This window comes from Lathyrus oleraceus, chromosome 1 (genome assembly GCF_024323335.1).
Source record: "Lathyrus oleraceus cultivar Zhongwan6 chromosome 1, CAAS_Psat_ZW6_1.0, whole genome shotgun sequence".
NCBI classification, from domain to species: domain Eukaryota; kingdom Viridiplantae; phylum Streptophyta; class Magnoliopsida; order Fabales; family Fabaceae; genus Lathyrus; species Lathyrus oleraceus.
In genome coordinates, this window is record NC_066579.1 from 153,721,849 (window position 1) to 153,740,914 (window position 19,066).

The following is a 19,066-nucleotide window of genomic DNA, read 5'->3' on the forward strand; positions in this document are numbered from 1 at the left end:
ATAATATTAACTTAAATTAAATAATTATCTTATTTTTATCGGGGTGTTACAACTCTCCCCCACTAAAAGAGTTTTCGTCCTCGAAAACATACCTCAAGCGAATAACTCCGGATAAGACTCCTTCATCTGATTCTCAAGTTCCCAAGTCACATTGCCACCTGCTGGTCCTCCCCAAGCTACCTTTACCAAAGCAATCTCTTTACCCCGCAACTGCTTCAACTCTCGATCCTCGATCCTCATAGGTGATGCTTCAACAGTCAGGTTATCTCTCACCTGTACATCATCTACTTGGACTACATGCGACGGATCAGGAATGTACTTCCTCAACTGAGACACATGAAAAACCTCATGCAAATTCGCAAGTGACGGTGGTAAAGCGATACGATAGGCTACTTCCCCTATCCTCTCCAAAATCTGATAAGGACCAATAAATCGAGGTGTCAACTTCTTCGACTTCAAAGCTCGACCAACACCAGTTATCGGAGTAACACGAAGAAACACATGATCTCCCTCTTGAAACTCAAGTGACTTCCTCCTCTTGTCGTGATAACTCTTCTGACGACTCTGAGCAATTCTCATCTTCTCCTGAATCATCTTAATCTTTTCCGTAGTCTGTTGAACAATCTCCGGTCCAACCACAGCACTCTCACCGGACTCATACCAACATAAAGGCGTCCGACATCTCCTACCATACAAAGCTTCAAACGGTGCCATACCAATGCTCGAATGAAAACTATTGTTGTAGGTAAACTCAATCAAAGGTAAATAACAATCCCAAGCACCTCCTTTTTCCAAAACACAAGCCCTCAAAAGATCCTCCAATGACTGAATCGTCCTCTCAGTCTGACCATCAGTCTGCGGATGATATGCAGAACTCAATCTCAGCTTAGTTCCCAAAGCCTTCTGCAAACCTTCCCAGAACTTCGATGTAAATCTAGGATCTCTGTCCGAAACAATACTCGACGGAATACCATGCAAACTTATAATTTTCTCAATATACAATTCAGCTAATCTCTCCAATGGATAGTCCATTCTGATCGGAATAAAATGAGCCGATTTTGTCAATCTGTCAACAATCACCCAAATAGCTTCAAAATTCTTAATTGTTCTCGGTAAACCAGAAACAAAATCCATACTGATACTATCCCACTTCCACTCTGGAATAGCCAACGGTTGCATTAGCCCAGACGGCTTCTGATGCTCAATCTTTGACTTCTGACAAGTCAAACAAGAATAAACAAAACTCGCAATTTCTCTTTTCATTCCCGGCCACCAAAATAACTTTTTCAAATCATGATACATCTTCGTAGCCCCAGGATGAATACTCAGGCCACTACGATGTCCTTCCTCAAGAATACTCTTCTTAAGCTCGGTAACATCCGGAATACACACCCGATTACCAAATTTCAAAACACCATTCTCATCAACTCTGAATTCACCACCTTGACCTTGATTCACTAGAGTCAACTTATCAACCAAAAGTACATCGGATTTCTGACCCTCTCTAATCTCATCCAGAATACCACTCGTTAACTTCAACATTCCCAGTTTAACACTATTGTGAGTACTCTTACACACCAAACTCAAGTCTCTAAACTGCTCAATTAAATCCAATTCCTTAACCATTAACATAGACATATGCAATGATTTCCGACTCAATGCATCAGCCACTACGTTTGCTTTACCCGGATGGTAATTCAAACCAAAGTCATAATCCTTCAGAAACTCTAACCATCTCCTCTGTCTCATATTCAGCTCTTTCTGATCAAACAAATACTTTAAACTTTTATGGTCACTGAAAACCTCAAATCTTGACCCGTAGAAGTAATGCCTCCATAACTTCAGAACAAATACCACAGCTGCCAACTCTAAATCGTGTGTCGGATAGTTCCTCTCATGAACCCTCAGTTGTCTCGAAGCATAAGCTATAACCTGCTTATTCTGCATCAACACACCATCCAAACCCAACAATGAAGCATCACAGTAAACCTCAAATGATTCCGACGAACTCGGTAATATCAGAATAGGAGCAGTAGTTAACCTTCTCTTTAACTCTTGGAAACCTTCTTCACATTTTGAGTCCCAAACAAACGCTTGCCCCTTTCTAGTCAACATCGTCAATGGTAACGCCAACTTAGCAAATCCCTCAATGAACTTCCTATAATAACCAGCCAAACCAAGAAAACTCCTTATCTCCGAAACTGACTTCGGAGCTTCCCACTTAGATACCGCTTCTATCTTAGAAGGATCAACAACAACACCATCTCTTGAAATCACATGACCAAGAAAACTAACCTCTTCTAACCAAAATTCACACTTGGACAGTTTAGCAAATAACTTCTTTTCCCGTAGAACTCCTAAAACCACTCTCAAATGCTCAGCATGCTCTTCTTCAGATTTCGAATACACCAAAATATCGTCAATAAACACCACAACAAACTGATCTAGGTACGGATGGAAAATCCTATTCATATACTCCATAAACACTCCAGGCGCATTAGTCACACCAAAAGGCATTACAGAATACTCATAATGTCCATACCTTGTTCTGAAAGCAGTCTTCTGAATATCCTCAGTTTTCACACGTATCTGATGATACCCTGATCTCAAATCTATTTTGCTGAACACACTCGCACCAACCAACTGATCCATCAAATCATCAATCCTCGGCAAAGGATACCGATTTTTGATCGTCACTTTATTCAGTTGCCTGTAGTCCACACACAACCTCATAGTACCTTCTTTCTTCTTAACCAATAACATTGGTGCACCCCACGGTGACACACTCGGACGAATAAATTTCTTATCCAACAGATCTTCCAACTGACTCTTCAATTCAGTTAACTCAACAGCAGACATACGGTACGGAGCCATTGACATCGGCCTAGTACCAGGTACCAAATCAATCGAGAACTCAACTTCACGCTCTGGCGGTAATTCATTCACTTCTTCAGGAAACACATCAGGAAAATCACACACCACAGCTAGATCGCAAATCACCAGTTTATCTTTAGCCTCCAAAGTCGCTAACAGCATAAACAACTCTGCCCCATCTACTACTGCCTCATTCACCTGCCTTGCTGATAGAAACAAACTCTTTCCTTCCTCATTCTCAGGAAAAATCACAGTCTTATCAAAACAGTTGATATAAACTCGGTTAAACACCAACCAGTTCATACCCAAGATAACATCAATCTGCACTAGTGGAAGACACACTAGGTCTATTCCAAAGTCTCTACCAAAAATACTCAAAGGACAATTTAAACAAACTGAAGTAGTAGTCACTGAACCCTTCGCAGGAGTATCAATCACCATACTTCCATGCATCTCAGATATCTCTAATTTTAAGTTTCACAGCACAATCCAAAGATATAAAGGAATGAGTCGCACCTGTGTCAATAATAGCTACAAGAGGAAAGCCATTAATATAACACGTACCTCGGATCAAACGATCATCTGCAGAAGTCTCAGAACCCGATAAAGCAAAGACCTTGCCTCCCGACTGGTTCTCTTTCTTCGGCTTAGGACACTGTGGGCTAATATGACCCACCTCTCCACAGTTGAAACAAGTCACAGTCTTCAACCGGCACTCTGCAGCCAAGTGACCACCTTTGCCACACTTAAAACACTTCTTCTCATTACTGGTACACTCATGGATACGATGTCCAGCCTGACCACATCTGAAACACTTAGCAGGGGCACTGGAGTCTCCCCCACTAGGCCTCTTCATCCCACTCTGTCGCTGGAAACCTTTGCCAGCTGCATACGGTTTCCCACGATCATTCTGATTCTTGCCTTTCCTATCAACCCTCTGCTGATAGCTTTCCGCTCTGGCTTTGGTATCCTGTTCAAAAATCCTGCAACAGTCAACCAAATCAGAAAACACTCTAATCCGCTGATATCCAATAGCCTGCTTGATCTCGGGACGCAACCCGTTCTCAAACTTCACACATTTCGAAAATTCCCCAGTAGCCTCATCATAGGGAGTGTAATACTTCGACAGCTCTGTGAACTTAGCAGCATACTCAGTAACAGACCGGTTGCCCTGCTTCAATTCTAAGAACTCTATCTCTTTCTTTCCTCTAACATCCTCTGGGAAAATACTTCCTCAGAAATCTCTCTCTGAACACAGCCCAAGTAATCTCAGCATTCCCAGCAGATTCCAACTCAATGCGGGTAGCAACCCACCAATCATCTGCTTCTTCTGACAGCATATGCGTACCGAACCTGACCTTCTGGTTATCGGCACACTCAGTCACTCGAAAGATCCTCTCGATCTCCTTCAACCACTTCTGAGCACCATCTGGATCGTATGCTCCCTTGAACATTGGAGGATTGTTCTTCTGGAACTCACTCAGTTGACGAGCAACTCCCATTCCCACAACATTCGGATTCCCTCCAAGTACTCCAGCTAGCATACCCAGAGCCTCAGCAATCGCAGCATCGTCTCTACCTCTTCCAGCCATCTCTATTCTGAGTTAATCCAACAAAATAAAACAATAAGTACTGATAGGGTTACACAACACCTATCCCGTACAGGGAAAACAGAATAATTATGACTCGACTCGACCGACTATGCTCTGATACCACTAATGTAACATCCTTCTAAAATACCCCAAATATTTAATTAAAATAGCAATATATCAATCAGAGTAGATATGCAATTAAGGGTGTCACACAATCATTTCACACCATTCACCATGATAACTGTCATGCCCTTTTATTAATTCAAAACATAAAGCATTTGCACAATACGCAGCGGATAGAGATTAATTCAATCATGCAAAACATGTAGCATATTACATGTAAACTGGTTCACAACCAACAATAAAACATTTAAAACATCCCATCCCGATGTTACATCTACCAGAGCATGACCCACTAAGGAACTACACTAGACTTCAAGCACTAGCTCCTACTCAATCACTGCTCGTTACCTGAAAAATAGTTGTAAGGGTGAGTTCCTCAATCGATATAATAAGCATTATAAAATATCATGCAATGTTAAGTAATTTAACACATTTCATCACCCTAATCATAACACACATTCAGTAACGGCACATCAACTCCAACATCATACTCAACACCAACATAAAGCACACGTATAATCTCAATTCATACTCAACACCAACACAAAACACATGTATAATATTGGAATACATCCATTCATATTATACGCCATACATACATTATGCAATGAGACTCCATGCATGCGGTACCGACTATTCGTGAACATATAGTTCAACTTCACCGACCAAATCCAGGTACGGCTACCAAGCTCACTAGTCCCACTCATTTGAGACCTAGTGACTCACATCACTAATTCCTCACCATGGGAATTAGCTACCACCCCAAGGGCCATGCTATGCTATGCCAAATCACCTAGCATGCAACATCAACAACAATCCACAATGGACATATGCTCACGCTCTAAGCCATAAAACAGTCCATCCCCAATTACGTACATAATATATACATTCACAACATTATGCATATTTTCACACATCATCAGCATATTTATCACATAATCGTATTATGTCATGCCAAATAATTCAGTCACAGTATTAGCACACTCTACTAACACCTATCCTACTCAAAACAACGGGAAATAATCCCTACTATATCACACACCGATATAGGCCAATCACCAATTACGTTCACAACATTAAAATATCAATTTTTCCAATTTCCAACAGTGTTAACCGGTTAACGCCCTGGGTTAACCGGTTAACGCAGGACAGAACACGCTTCCTGGTCAAATTTAACAGTGTTAACCGGTTAACGTCCTGGGTTAACCGGTTAACGCAGACAGAACAGCAATATTTTCACAACCCACAACAGTGTTAACCGGTTAACGCCCTGGGTTAACCGGTTAACGCAAGCAAAACAGCAATACCTCACAATTCCTAACAGTGTTAATCGGTTAACACCCTGGGTTAACCGGTTAACGCAAGACAGAAAGCTGTTCCTGCGCTAACACGGAGCAGAATGCAGAATTCTCCGCATTTTCCGCCGTTTGAGGACTTCCGGACCTCCGATTCCGATTCCGTAAAAAGCTATACGTTCGGGAAATCACAACTCACACAAATACAGATTCAATTACAGTTTTCACATCATCTATTCATCACAATTTTTCAACATTCATAATCCAATTAGGGTCAAATCAACGGCTTATCACTACCCATTACATGTTAACCCATAATACCCATTAAACGACGATAAACCCCCCTTACCTGAGTTAATCCGACAATCCTTTAGCCTCAAGCTCTTCTCTTCTCCAACCTTCTTCCTCTTGCTCTGCCTCTTTGCCCTTTTCCTCTTTTCAGCCGCTTCTCTGCTTTCACGTGAAAACTCCTTTTTACCAAAATGGAACTCTTTTTCCTTATTTCCAACTTATATATATTTTCCAATAATTATTATTCCAATAATAATAATAATAATAATCCAAAAATTCCAATTATTTAATTAAATTAATAAATATAATATTAACTTAAATTAAATAATTATCTTATTTTTATCGGGGTGTTACAGCAATAAGTGCAATCAGTTCCTGATGATTTTGCCCTAAAGCTAAGGTTTGGTATAGAATCAGTATATTTCTAATTCTTTGGGTGAAACTCTTTTCCATGGCCCTCCATATGTCCACAAGGGTCTACATGCAAAAAATCAGCTCTTTATTTGAGCTAGAAGTGCTTCAATTGATCAATGGAATCGGGAATCAGACAGTTTGGGAAAAGTCAACTATGGGGCCAAAAAAGTCAACTCCTGACATTTTGAGAGTGGAATCTCAAAATCCATGCCTAGGGGATCCTACATGTGAAATTTTATCAAGGTTAGATCATGGATTCATCATTTAATCAGGAATTGGAAAAGTTACTTAATTTGGAAATGGTTGACTTTCCATTTAGGGCAAGTTTTCATGACCGTTGCACTCACTTTAAGCCCATTTTGCATCAAGGTAAAAGCTCCTTTTGAAACTTTCTCCAACATGAAAGTTGTTCCTCTTGTTCCAAGCTTTCTAGAGATATAAAGTTTGCTCCATTTGGATTAGAATTGAGAAAGTTATGCTTAGTCAAAGTGAGACATTTTTTTAGGACACTTAGAAAAATTTCTAAGTCCAAAATCTTCAAAATTTGTCAAGACTTCTTGGCCAGTTTTCTTGCACTTCAAGGCATTATTTGAAAATACTTTCTTCACAACAATTGTACCTTTCCATGTCCTCTTTCACATCCTTTTGGAATCATCTCATTTGGATCCATGGTTTGAGAGATACATTCATTTAAAGTGGGCACTATGACTTGATTTTCTAGGCAGATTTTGGGCCTAGCTGACCCAATCAGATTTTCTAAGCATGCTGCACAAACCAGTCACGTTTTTTTACCTCTTTTGTCCATGCATTGGACATCCATTCACTTAAGTTTGGCCCAAAATAACAACATTATACACCTCACTTCACACTTTTATTCTTATGGATAAATCACTTATTAAAAAGCCCATGAGAACACCTAATCCACCCTATTTAAGAAGCTGAAACCATAACCCTAAAGGAGCATTGGAATTTCGTGGCAAGGAGGCAAAGCTTCATCACATATCAGATTCTATTCCACTTCTATTTTCCATTTAACTTCTGTTTTATTTTAATTAACTCACATACCAATTTTCATTATTTTTAAAATCTTTTTGGGGGATGATGATGTCCTGACCCCACCTTATTTAGTTTAATTTTTCATAATTTTCATGATTAATTTACTATTTATTCTTGATTTATTTCTAACCTAGTCTTATTAATTGACTTTTGGTTTGACCTATGTTTTGTTTTAATTAATTCACGTGCCAATTTTCATTATTTTTAAAATATTTTTGGGGGATGATGATGTCATGACCCCACCTTATTTAGTTTAGTTTTTCATAATTTTCTTGATTAATTTACTATTTATTCTTAATTTATTTCTAACCTAGTCTTATTAATTGACTTTTGGTTTGACCTATGTTTTATTTTAATTAATTCACGTACCAATTTTCATTATTTTAAAAATCTTTTTGGGGGATGATGATGTCCTGACCCCACCTTATTTAGTTTAATTTTTCATAATTTTCTTGATTAATTTGCTATTTATTTGTTATTTTTTAAGTTGACTTGAATTTTTAGTTGACTTCTTTATGATCGATGTTTGACTTAGGGATTGCTTATGACAATTGAAGAGATCTTTTGATCCTCCCTTGTTCATCTCATATGCCATGTATTAGAGGCCTTTTGCCTTGATTTTATTTGATTCTTGCCTCATTTCCTGATTAAATTATTCAGTGAACTCTTTTGTGCATTTCTTTTCATCTGTCTGATTCATCTATTAGCTGTTATGCTTGTTTCTTTCATCCATGCTTCTATTGTTTGATTATTTAACATGTTCATACTCCCATGCATTGTTTAAATTCTCCATTATTTGATTCTTTGGTTTGATTATATATTGTTTATTTATGCGATCTGATTGATAATTGTTGCCTACTTGTATGATGTATGAGGCATATATTCTTATTGTTTGTTTGCCATGAACAATCCCCATTCATAACAAATGTACCCCTCTCCCATAAAGTGTATACTATTTATTTATTTATTTCTTTAGTCACCTGTTAATACAAGAATTAAAACGAACATCCGATAACCTTTTCAAAATAAGATCAAAAGCTCGATCCAACATCGAGTAATCATTTTCAAAACTTAACAGAACCAGCACGCATTCATCCATCCTCTTGTAAGTCGATTGCCTCAGCAATCGCCATCTACCTGTAAGTCGATTGCCTCCGGCATCGCCATCTACCCTTATCCGTAACTCCTCTCCGCGCTCCATCCGTCGACTCTTGTTCCGTTTAGGTAGCACCCATTAGGTAGAACCCTTTGTGTGATAACATAGGTAGAATTCCCATATTCTTTGCATGTTAACATTAGATAGATGTTCCTCTTTGTAAATCCTAACACATAGGTCCATATTGCATGACAACTCTAGAGCAGAGCCTCCCCACTTTTAGTCCTTCCGTGCGTCTCCGATCTTGTGGCATGTCAGTTCGTTCTATTGCAAAGAGGTAACTGCCTAAGACTCGATTCAGCGAGCTGTGACACCTACTGCTAGGACGTTGAACACATTGCCCACCCTCCTTTGACACAGTCGGTGTCCTCTTTTGTAAGTCCATGTTCAGATGGCAATCCTTAACCCCTAGTTAACCGAATTACATTTTGCTTTGATTCTCATTCCATATGAGATACGTAGGCATAAGACGCGGCGTCTTACCGAGCACACTTCTCTTTAACCTATAGGTAGCCGAGCTACGAAGACTCTGATTCTCATACTCAGATGAGATACGTAGGCAGTGGATGCGACATCCTTGCGAGTCATTTTCTTTTAACCTTCCTTTTAGTAAATAGTACTTTAGATATACCTACACCCTTTAGACTAGAACAACACTTATGAAAAGGGCTCCCTAGGAGTACCTAGGATGTTTTGGGTGATTAAAACCATCCCATTGCATAACCAACCCCCTTACCCAGATCTTTGACATTTTTACTAGTTTTTTATTCGATAAAACTTTTAGGTTTTTGTTCGCTTTCTAACCATTCCTTTGGATAAATAGAAGTGCGGTGGCGACTCGACTTGTATGGTTTACCTTGGATTTAGTCAATATCTCTAATGGTAACGAATACCCCGCTACAGATACTTAGGCAGGAGATTGCTGTATCTTCGTGAGCACACTAATAAAAAACCTCCCCTTTCTCCTTTCTGAGGTTCTCATCCATTTCTATTTTCAACATTTTATAACCCAAAGATAACAAACAAACATAAATTAATACTCGAAACGCGAATTAGAACTAAAAGGTTCCCGCTGAGTACAGCGGACGTGAGGGATGCTAATACCTTCCTCTTGCGTAATCCACTCCCGAACCCGAATATGGTTGCGACGACCATTATTCCATTTCCTAAAGGTTTTATTGATATTTTCCTATTCCTTCATTGGGATAAATAAAGTTCGGTGGCGACTCTGTTCGAACATAAATTTTTCCGCGACCATCGCGAGGAATCGTATTTTTCGAGATGCAACACTTGCAACATGTCAAACTCTAATCTCTGTGGTATTTGATGAATTCTCAGCGGTCTGGTTTCAGAGGATGGACCACCTTCAGAAGGTCTATCTTTAGAGGCATAACCACCATCAGAGGTTGGATTACCACCATATTATGGAGCACCATAAGAATCTAAATCATCATCAGATTCACCTTCTAAGTCTTCTTCAGCTTCAGAGTTACTATCAGACTTTAACTCGTCTTCGGACTCAGAATCACCATTAGACTCTGACTCATATTCAGAGGCATAACCCCTTCAGAGGCAGATTCTCCTTCAGAGTCAGAAATCTCCTCAGGAGTTAACTCGGGTGTTAACACTGCACCAGAGTTGGATTGAGACTCATTCTAATCCCATGCTTTTGATTCTTTCACAATAACATATTTGTTGAATTCCACCTTATTAGTGACTAGACAATAATGCTTATACGCACATGTATTGTGGTACCCAATCAGTAACATTACTTTACTTATATCATCCAACTTATTTTTAGTAGCACCTGGAACATGTTTGTAACAAACAAAACGAAATACCCTGAAATAACTCACACTTTGATTATCGCCAGCCCATTTCTCAAAAGGAACAGTTTCCTTCAGCTTCTTTGTTGGACACCTGTTGAGCACATATGTTGCAGTGCCAACATATTCTCTTTACAAGGTTTGAGGCAACTTCTTCTCCTTCATCATGCTCCTTGTCATATCAAGCAAAGTTTGGTTTCTTCTTTCAACAAGACCGTTGTATTGAGGAGTTTATGGAGCATTCATCTCATGCTCAATTTCATTCTTCTCACAAAACTTTATGAACTCTGTATAGTTACACTCACCTCCACCATTAGTTCTGAGAACTTTCAACTTCTAACCACTCTGTTTTTCAACTTTCACCTTGAACTTCTGAAACTTAGCAAACACCTTATGCTTAAACTTGATGAGTGCTGCCAATGTCATTGTTGTGAACTCATCCATAAACAACATAAAATATTTGTTCCCTCAAAGTGAAGGTACTTCAAATGGTCCACAAACATCATAGTGTACTACTCCCAAAGCACTCTTTGCTCTTAGGGCCACTTCTGATGCAAATAGTAATCTAGGGTGATTGTCTTTCATGCATATCTCACATGACTTCTCAGGCTTCACAATATTGGGAATTCCCTATACCAGCTTCTTAGAATTCAAATGCCATAAGCTTCTGAAATTAAGATTCCCCAATCTCTTCTGCCATAACTCATTGTCACCTTCAACGCCTTATACACTAAGGTATTTAGTTTCAATTGTCTCCACATTCACCTTGAATGTTTTGTTGCTTTCCTGCTCAGATTGCATAATCAGCTTCTGATCATAATCATACAACTTCAAGAGATTGTTCTTCATAGTAGCTGAGAAACCTTTCTCAATGAGATGACCTACACCCATCAGATTGCTTTTGATGCCAAGAACATACCAAACATTCTTGATCAAAATAGTTTTAACATTCTTCACCTTGACTTTGACATTTATCATACCTTCAGCATTGAGGTATTTATCATCAACATATCTGATCTTTGTCTTCTTCATAGAGTCAAAATTAACCAGCAATTATTTGTTTCCATTTAGGTGATTTGAGCAGCTAGTGTCCATATACCACCAGTCTACTAAATACACACCATCAAATTCAGAAGCCATCAATAGCACATGTTCATCATCATAATCTTGTATGGCTACGTTTGCTTCTTCTGGTTTCCTTTCCTTGTTTGAGCAACAATCAACAGAAAAGTGGCCAAACTTCTTACACCAGTAGCATTGAACCTTCTTCTTCTCAAACTTCTCCTTTCCCTTCTGATGTTTCTTCTCATCAGAATTTGAGGCTTTTGACTTCTCAAAACCACCACCATGTCTCTTCTTGGCTTCTTACCAAGACTTCTTCAAACTCTTCTTCCTAGAAGACACCTTTAGAGCCTGCTCTACCTGTCTTTCAGAGGTTCTCTCAGTCAGACGCAACTCTTATGCCTCTAGACTGCTCTGCGGGTCTTCAATTCTCACGGTGCTTTGATCTTTAGAATGTTCAATTTCTACAAAAATGTAATCAAATTAAGGAGTAAGAGATTTCAATACCTTCTCAATGATTACTTGTTCTGACAAAGTTTCTCCATAATGTTTCATCTCATTGGTGATCAGAATCACTCAGGACATGTAATCAAGTATCTTCTTATTATCCTTCATGTTAAGATTCTCATACTGTTTACATAGAGACTGAAGATTCACCTTCTTTACTAATGCATCATCGTCGTAACATCGTACTGGTGTATCCCACGAAGCCTTCACCATCGTCGAATCAACGATTTTCTCAAACACATTCGCATCCATAAATTGATGGATGTAAAACAACATATTTTGATCTTTCTTCCTCGTTTCTCTTTGCATGTTTCTATGTGCTTCTGTCGCATCCGTCGCAACTGGAGCATGACTGTCATTGATGAGATTAAGAACGTCTTGAGCACCAAACAACACACATATCTGAATTGACAGTCGATTCTAATTCTTTCAATCAAGCACTAAAAGCTTTGTATTCAAGCTACCGTTTCCACCGTTCATCTTTAATTTTATGCACTAAAACTCACATAGATCTCACTAAACACTCGTGTTTCCCAATCCCGCAAAAACAAGAAATATGATTCTGTTACGATTCCGATCATGAATTAAACGCGAATTCAAGAAACCAAATCAATCACACACGTCTCACCGTACACTCGTGTTTCCATGTGAATCAAATTGGAGCTCTAGATACCAGTTGTTGGTGCATAAGATTGAAGATAAAGATGAAGATGAAAAGAGAGAAAAGAGAGAAGAGAGAGAGAGAGAGAGAGAGAGAGAGAGGGAGAGATAAACGTAACCAACTTTTGAATGAAAGAAGATGCTATGCAATTCTGTTACATAACTTGTTTAAATATAAAACTAAAAAATGTCACATAGGCAAAATGCTAACCTACGCTAGCTGAGCAATGCACCTTCTGAAAACATCAAAATAACTACAACTCAGGAGCTAACACAAAGGTTCTGAGCACCAACTTCTCAGCTACGCTGAGTAAGGTTCTGAAGCCTGTAGCTTCTGAACAACAACACTTCTGAACTATGAATTATATCTAACACACACGATGTATGCCTTTTATGGAGTGGTGATATTTAAAGACCTCTTATTTCTATTTTTCATTTGAAGAAATGACAGTTATGATGAATGATGTATTATGCCTTGCATATCCCCTTAGCTAGTACTCCATATGGTCCTATTTATAAAAGAAAGTTGTTTTTTTAGATTTATTAAATAATCAATGTATTTGGTCAATGATACAGTCCAGATACATTGATCGTTCAATGAACCTAAAAAGTAAAGTTTCTCTTATAAATAGGATCATAGGTAGTAACATATTTAGTCCTCCCTTGATTAGAGAAGACTTAGCTACCATAACTGCAGTCACCAGAGAATTGGAAATTAACTTCTCTAAGATGAATCACTTCTTAAGATTCTCTAATGCTCTTGTGAAATTGTCTTCTCATTTGTGTTCCAAGTAATCAAATCTAATAAAGAAGGAAGGTCAACTTCGTTGACGTAACACCAACAATCTCAAACAGTGGAAGTTGGTACCTATTAATTTTGTATGTGGTATAGAAGATTAGCACCAAATTAAACATGTTAATTAAAAAGTTTCAATGAAACTGAATGTGTCCAGATTATATCACCCACAATATCAAAGTCCTTCATGTTTCTTGTCTAATACATACATTTCTCATTATGAATTAAACTCACCAGATGTTGCATTTATACGTACGAACATCTCATAGTAATATGACATGTATCTCGTCCTTTATACACTTGTTTGATGTGAGAGAAAATATGCCTAGTCCTTATTTTAATGATGTCAAACCTCTCTAGTCGCCCACAACGTGTCTTTGGATAATATCATCATAGAATAGAATTCATCCTTTAACATGTTCAAAATATAGGTTCCGTGTGTCCAAGCATATAAGAGCATATCTTATATGTGAATCATGCACTTAATCATAGTAAATATCCTAGGTTCATAGAAGATCGGTTTAAATTGGTCATAATATGTTGCAAAATGCATTTTTGGAAATTTAAGCTCTATGAGTCGACTCATGACTCGGAGCAAAACCTTCGGGTCCGAACAGGTCGAGTCACGGGTCGACTCATTCATAGAAAAACTTGAATGAGTCGACTCATCCACTTCTTAGGTCGACTCATTTTCCACTTTATATTGAACCATATTGCCACAGGTCCGAACAGGTCGAGTCATAGGTCGACTCAACTATGTAATAAACTCTGTTTGAGTCGACTCATCCCCTGTTTGAGTCGACTCATCGCCTGTTTTACTTAATTTTCTGCTGTGTAACTTTGTAAAAAAATTCTATTATGTTAGTTATTTGTCCATACATCATATAAATATTCAAATGTCTCTTCTTCAACATTTTAACAAGAAAAGTGAAATATATACACCAAAGTGCTCATCATCTTCATTCTTTATTGCATTTTTCAATAATCACACATAATAATCTTTGTTGAGCATTGTGCATTGCAATTGTGATAACGTTCAAATAAGATTGGATTATCTTAGTTTGGGTTGAGACTTTGTGTGGGTTTTTCTTGAATAAAACCCTTGAGGTTTTGTCCTCCAAGAATTGGGGGTTTTTGCACTAACCTTTGCTTCGCAGATTCAGCCGAGTGAAAAGTTTGAAGAACGAAAGGTTCAGTCAAACAAGTAGCGGTAAACAGAGGATTGTGAAGAAAGCTTAGGGTTCAAGCGACTTGCATTCGAAATAAGCCGAGCTGAAGTTTTTGGAGAACGTGGCATTCTTCCAATAAGGTAGCGGTAACCGGAGGTTTGCTCGAAGCGCTTGAAGAACTTGGTTCAACTCGAATCAAGACGAGAGAATAGAATAGGATCTGCAATAACTCTAGGGGTTGATTGGTAGTGATAATTTGATCTCGTGTATTGACTTTGTAACATTTTAATAAAAACATCTCAATTCTAGATTTAGAATTGAGGGAAGACGTACCCTAAGCGAGGACGATAGGGGAACCGCCTCATCAAATCCGGTATTGTTCTCTCTATCTCTCAACTCTTTAATTCTGCATTAATTACTGTTTGTGTAAAATAAATCATAAGATCAATATCGCTTGATTGGTGTGCATAGCAACTGTTCGATAAATTGTTGCAATCAATTTGATTGCAACTGAGTAAAATTCTGCACATACAATTTGAGTGAAATTGAAACTTGGTGTGAAGTGCACACCTAGTGTTCAATAAAATTCATCTCACACAAACTTAGTAATACTTCCATTGATTTCTTATTGTGTCAAGCATTATTAGAGGTAAAAATATCAAGGATCATAGTGGTTAATCGATTGATTTAGATAGGGTTTGATAATCTCTATCTTAAGTAATTCCATTCGGTTTCGCGCATATCCGATCTCTCCGATAACTGATCGTTTAGACGATTACAATCTAGGGTGCTTCCGCAACCGTTGAAAACATTTTGAAAAAGCGCTAAAGTTTAAAATGGATCTATTCAAACCCCCCCTTCTAGATCGGTACTATCGTCTAACAAGTGGTATCAGAGTCTGGTTCATCTAGTGCTTCACATATAACTTTTTAGAAAATGAGTAACGATCCTAAAGGGGCGTATAATACGTTGACTATTTTTACCGGTGAAAACTACAGTTATTGGAAAGATTGTATGTGTATCCATATTAACTCTATTGGTAGGAAAGTATGGAAAGTCATCTAAGATGGTCTTAAGGAAATAACCATGACTAATGCGGATGGCCTTGTTGTACCTAAACCTGAAGCGCAATGGAATGAAGAAGATGAGAAAAAGTACAACTACGATTGGAAAGCTAGAAATATGCTCATTGTCGCTTTAGGTGTTGATGAGTACTATAGGGTTTCCCATTGTAATAGTGCTAAAGCAATGTGGGACTCATTACAAATTATCCATGAGGGAACCAATGATGTCAAACTAGCTAGAATCAACACCCTAACTCAAGAATTTGACCTTTTTCATATGGAAAATGGTGAAACCATTGCCGATATGCAAACGAGATTTTCTCATCTAATCAATCGGTTAAATGCTCTTGGTAGAAATACCCCTAATGATGTTGCTACTAATAAAATCTTAAGATGTCTTAACAGGGATTGACTACCAAAAGTCACCGCGTTCAAGGAAGCCAATGATCTAAGAACATTGGACATGACGACATTGTTCGGAAAGCTTCAAAAGCATGAGCAAGAGCTCATGAATCTTGAGAAACATGAGAAGAATCAAAAGAAGGAGAAGAAGGAGAACGACAAGAACACCGAAAGAAATTATATTGCGTTAAAGGCTTCAAGATATAAGTCATCCACCAACGATGTGTGTGAAAGTGAGTCAAGTGATGATGACAAAGATTTGAATGAAGACATGGGGTTGTTTGTTGAGAGGTACAACCGATACCTTAGAAAAAATGAAGTCCAACATTCAGAGAAAAATCTTGTTAATTATAGAAGACAATCAAAATTTCCAAATCGAGAGGAAGGCACGGCAAACACGTCAAAAGGATCATGCTTCAATTGCAGAAAGGCCGGTCACTATAAGTCGGAGTGTCCTTTATTGAAGAAAGGCAAAGGAAAAGACAAACACCATAACAAACCTAGCAAACCTAGAAGAGCATACATCGCATGGGAGAGCGATAGCGAATCCTCAAGCAATGATAACTCAAGTGATGAAGAAGAAATTGTCAATATTTGTCTTACAACTTATAAAAGGAAGAAAAAGAATGTAAGTCATTCCAAATATGATCATACTGATAAAATGTCTTATGCTGATTTGCAAAACGCCTTTAGTACTCTACACAACGAGGCCAAGGAAGCTTTCAAATGCTTGGCCTATAATAAGAAAATTTTCAGTAATTTAGAAAAGAAGATTTGTGACTCCGAAAAGGAATTAGAAACTCTTAAGAAATCTATGATAGAGGCTACTAAAGGCAAAACAGAAAACGATAAGGAGTTTTGGTTTAGATGGGATGGATGTGAAACTTGTCATGTTTGGCAAAGAGAGGTTAGAACTCTCCAAGCTAAATTAGACAAGGCTTTAAAATCTAAAGTTACCTTTGCCATTGATCAATCACATTTAGAAGAAATATGAATAACCCTTATCAAAAATATACTTATGTGGTTAAGGATCAAGTTAGCAAAAGCAACTTTGATCCGAACTTAAATTGTCTATATTGTTGCAAAAAGGGACATACTATTGCTAAATGTCGATTTAGGAGATTTCTAGTTCCTAAAGGCATTTTTCAATGGTTGCCCAAATGCAACCGAAGTTTCACTCACACACTAGGACCCAGTGAAAATTGGGTACCTCATTCCCTTGTTTAAATTTGTAGGTGGAATGTCTTGAGGATACAGAGAGAACATGGGTTCTCGATAGTGGATGCTCAAGACACATGACGAGTGACTCTTCCTTATTCTTTGACTTTGTGGCTAAGAAGAAAGGATTTGTGACCTACGATGACAATAACAAGGGATCTATATTCGGAAAAGGTAATGTAGGTAATCCCTCCTCTACTACTATCTCAAACATCCTTTTAGTTAAAGGTCTTAAGCACAATCTCATTAGTATTAGCCAATTATGTGACAAATGGTATAAAGTCTCGTTTTCAAAAGACTGTTGCATGATTGAACATAATGATAATAAGAATGATGTGATTAAGGGATGGAGGGAAAACAATGTATACATGCTTAACTTGAATGAAATATCCTCGACAAGCGCTAAATGTCTCGTCTCCATGAGTGAAGACTCGTGGCTTTGGGATAGGCGATTAGCGCATGTTAACTTTGACTTGCTTAATAAATTTGTCTCAAAAGATCTAGTAGTTGGTCTTCCCAAAATCAAATTTTCAAAAGATCACTTATGTGATGCGTGCCAAATGGGAAAGCAAACAAGGATCTCGTTTAAATCTAAAAATATTGTTTCCACAACGAGACCCCTTGAACTTCTCCATATGGACCTCTTTGAACCATCTAAAATCAAAAGTCTAGGTGGAAACTACTATGGTTTTGTCATAGTGGACGATTACTCTAGATTTTGTTGGACTATCTTCTTAGCAAGTAAAAGTGACACTTTTTCTGCTTTTGAAAATTTTGCCAAGATGTCTCAAAACAAATTGAACACCAACATAGTTATTATTCGAAGTGATCACGGAGCTAAATTTGAAAACCACCTCTTTGAGTAATTTTGTGAAACAAACGGCATCGATCATAATTTTTTTACTCCAAGAACTCCACAACAAAATGGAGTTGTTGAATGTAAAAACCGAATTTTAGAAGAACTTGGAAGAACTATGATCAATGAAAACAAACTTCCTAAATATTTTTGGGCCGATGCCATAAACACGGCCTGCTATGTACTGAATAGGATACTCATTCGTCTTATTCTAAACAAAACCCCTTATGAATTGCTAAAAGGAAGGAAGCCAAATGTTTCACATCTTCATATATTTGGATGTAAGTGCTTTGTATTAAACAATGGTAAAGAAAACTTTGGTAAATTTGACTCAAAAGTTGATGAAGGTATCTTTCTCGGATACTCTCAATCTAGTAAAGCATATAGAGTATACAACAAAAGGTTACTTATTGTTGAAGAATACGTGCATGTTTCCTTCAATGAGTCTTATCCGAAAACTGTCGGAGAAGGTAGTTTTGTTGATGGTGCAGGTGTTCCTTTGGAAGACGTAATAAAATATCAAGAAGAAAATCGTGTTGACACCCATCCGGAAAAAGCTGAGGAGGAGCCAGATCTTTATTCTGAAAAGAAAGAGGAGGATCATTCCATCAATAACAATGATCTTCCTTTGGAATGGAAAATCTTCCAAGGATCATCTCATTGATAATATTCTAGGAGATATCTCAAAGGGAGTTACAACACGGT